Consider the following 3,019-nt stretch of genomic DNA (forward strand, 5'->3'; position numbering starts at 1 on the left):
GTGTCTGCACGGGTTTACTCCCACAGTTCAAAGCTGCCATGCTAAATTGTCCCATAGTGTCACAGGGATGTGCAGGGTTACAGGGATAAAATGAAGTGGGATGCTCTGAGGGTCGGTGTGGAGCCAAAGGGCTGAATGGCCTGCTTCCACACTGAAGGGCTTCTGTGAAGAAGGTGATAAACAAAAAAGCAATGTTTGTCCTTCCATAGAATCATAGTACATAAGAGGTCCCTTCAGGCGATCAAGTCTCTCCCACCAATTTTTTTTAAAAAAAAAAAAAAAAAAAAAAAAATCGCCTGGGGAAATCAATGTGCACTTGCACAGTGCTGTAGAGCTTAAACTCATTTCTCCTTCCCTGACAGTCTTCCTGCCCATCTGGTTGTGCTCAGGACCAGTCAGAATATTGTTCCCTCACCAGCGCTCTGCGTGCCACTCTCTGCTGCCAACTTGCCATCCTCACAGTGGAGGAGATGGCGCTGAACTTCAGGTTGAGGAATTCGGTGCCTGGCATTAAAGGGGCAGACCCGAATCATGTTTGCCAGTTCAGGGTGACTCTGGGGAAAAAAAAAGACAATTAGAACAACAAAAATCTCTAACCTCCTCCAGTCCTAAACAGTCCCTCCCTAGCTCAGCTTGAACATTTGGACAAAGAAATACACTGTTTGCTCAATCTCCACACTTTTCAGAGTTCACCAAAGCTGGGGGTCACAGTTCACCGATACATTGAGAAAACCAGTCATTGGCTGGCCAGCATTTATTACCCGTCCCTAGCTACCCTTGAGCTGAGCAGCGTGACCATTTCAGAGGACAGTTGAGAGTCAGCCATATTGGCTGTGGGGTCTGGAGTCATGTGTCAGCCCAGACCAGGTAAGGGTGGCAGTTTCCTTCTGTGATGGGCATTAGTGAACCAGATGGGACTCTCTCTCCCCCACAACAGATTCATGGTCATTAGATTCTTAATTTGAGACTTAAAAAAAAAATTCACATCTCGCCATGACAGGATTTGAACCGGGGCACCCAGACCATTAGTGGAGTTTCTGGATTATACGGGGTGGGGGGGGGGGGGGGGCATCACCCAGGTTAAACTCCCAAGAGATCAGCAACTCATTGTTGAGAGAGAGTTAACATCACGGGGACTGGAACATTAAAAAAAGTCAACTAGGCCTCAGGCAAAAGTCTAAAGGCTGAAAGTCAAGCAGCCACAAAGCGGATCTTAAAACAACGCGATCGTGAAAACGGGCAAGAAACACTTACTTCCCGACACTTCACCAGGTGGTAAGGAAAGCGACTGCTTCGGATCCGGTGGGTGTGGTCATAGGGACAGACCAGGAGTTGGTCGGAATTCATCGCACTCAGCAGTCAGTCTAAGTGAGAACAGACACCATCAGAAACACATCACCCACCCTTCAGCTTCACTCTGCTGACGGGCACACTTGCCTTTGCTGTGGGCCCAAAGTCACGGAGGCCACATCAGGGAAGGGCTGATAGCCTTCCCGAAAGAAAAGGGTCAGGGCAGGGAGTCTGTGCCATTCCGCACAGAAACAGACCCTTCGGTCCAACCCGTCCATGCCGACCAGATATCCCAACCCAATCTAGTCCCACCTGCCAGCACCCGGCCCAGATCCCTCCAAACCCTTCCTATTCATATACCCATCCAAATGCCTTTTAAATGTTGCAATTGTACCAGCCTCCACCACATCCTCTGGCAGCTCATTCCATACACGTACCACCCTCTGTGTGAAAACGTTGCTCCAAAAATGTGCAGATTAGGTGAATTGGCCACGCTAAATTGCCTGTAGTGTGAGGTGCAGAGGTAAATGTAGGGGAATGGGTCTGGGTGGATGCACTTCGGCGGGTCGGTGTGGACTTGTTGGGCCGAAGGGCCTGTTTCCACACTGTAAAGTAATCTAATCTAAATTTAGGACATTTTTAATATCTTTTCCCTCTCACCTTAAACCTATGTCCTCTAGTTCTGGACTCCCTGACCCCAGGGAAAAGACTTTGCCTATTTATCCTATCCATGCCCCTCACGATTTTATAAACCGTTATAAAGGTCATCCCTCAGCCGCCGACACTCCAGGGAAAACAGCCCCAACCTATTCAGCTTCTCAGAGATGTTGCCAGTGTTGGAAGGTTTGAGCGATAGGGAGAGTCCTGTGCATTCACAACATGACTTCCCAACTCAGATAGGCCACACACTGACCAAATGAGAGCAAGCCTACCAAATGACTGCTTCCCCACCCTCTCTACCCGAGACTCCAGTTTCAAGGAGCTATGAACCTGCACTCCAAGGTCTCCCCAGGACTTTACCATGGGTGTATAAAGTCCTGCCCTGGTTTGACTGAGCAGAGCAGTTTTGGTTCCTCATTCCCCACTACCTTTCCCACCTTTATCAAGATCTCCCACATGTCTTCTTGAGGGGCTTGGGTCCTCCAGTGACTTCACGCACAGACAGACAGAGACACCGCAATAAGAGACAGGGCTGGATTCTCCATTCATTGAGCCTCAGAACTCGTGAGCCATTAAATCATAATGGAAAACCATTGAGGGGGAGGGGGGGGGGGGTGCGCTAAGGAAGTACAAACCATCAGACTCACGTGCTTAAAAATATATTGGATCAGGCACAAGTTAAGTCAGCTCAAAAGCCACTGGCTGGTAAGAGTTGGAAGCATTTCAGAGCAACATGGGAGGGGGGAAAAAAACATTTTGCCATTGAGCACCTCACTACACATCAGTCTTTGTTAGCTCACTGGTCTGTGCCATAAGCACACAGGCTTTGTCCACCAAGAAATCAGGCACACCACAGACCAGAGGCACACCACAGACCCCCCAGCCTAGGAAGAGTTTAAACAGTGCAGCACATCCATACCTGGCTAAACACAGTCCAAAGGTGAACTTACTTGGCTCCAGAGCGAGCCACAGCACAGCCTTCCCGTCTCCTCCTGCTTGTCTACAGAGAAACAGACAGACTCACTAGCACGTGTGAGTAAGGAACGATCCAATGACTATGTTGTCTCAG

At 49.2% G+C, this 3,019-nt stretch overlaps 1 long non-coding RNA gene across 1 annotated transcript; it reads right to left on the bottom strand.

Moving 5' to 3' along the window:
- Nucleotides 1-395: 395 nt before the first annotated feature.
- LOC122548105 (uncharacterized) lies at nt 396-2,697 on the bottom strand. Its single transcript, XR_015755704.1, has 3 exons — nt 2,598-2,697; nt 1,255-1,364; nt 396-554 (listed from the first exon to the last, which is right to left on the bottom strand). It is a non-coding gene; the product is annotated as an uncharacterized LOC122548105 (long non-coding RNA).
- Nucleotides 2,698-3,019: the final 322 nt, after the last annotated feature.

Source organism: Chiloscyllium plagiosum, unplaced genomic scaffold (assembly GCF_037043375.1).
Source record: "Chiloscyllium plagiosum isolate Xiang-an unplaced genomic scaffold, Cpla_swu_hap1 HiC_scaffold_53X, whole genome shotgun sequence".
In the NCBI taxonomy this organism is placed as follows: domain Eukaryota; kingdom Metazoa; phylum Chordata; class Chondrichthyes; order Orectolobiformes; family Hemiscylliidae; genus Chiloscyllium; species Chiloscyllium plagiosum.